This window comes from Rhagoletis pomonella, unplaced genomic scaffold (genome assembly GCF_013731165.1).
Source record: "Rhagoletis pomonella isolate Grant_MI unplaced genomic scaffold, Rhpom_1.0 Rhpom_scaffold_02718, whole genome shotgun sequence".
In the NCBI taxonomy this organism is placed as follows: domain Eukaryota; kingdom Metazoa; phylum Arthropoda; class Insecta; order Diptera; family Tephritidae; genus Rhagoletis; species Rhagoletis pomonella.
In genome coordinates, this window is record NW_023461271.1 from 20,777 (window position 1) to 21,025 (window position 249).

Below are 249 nucleotides of genomic sequence, written 5' to 3' on the forward strand. Positions count from 1 at the left end.
CTACTTGGAACGCTGTATTCCTTATTTGCAAATATTTGCTTAGAATAAACCGAGCTCATAAAATAATAGCTTGGCCGACACCAGAAGAAGCACAAGGCACTGCCTTTTTTTCGAGGAAAAAACAAGGTTTCCAGGTAATAAAGCGTGGTCTGTTCCTATTTTTGTTTTCATTATAGACTCCTTTTAGGCGTTATCGGATGTCTAGATGGCAGCCACATTCCTATTGCGAAGCCTACGCGCTATCCGAAT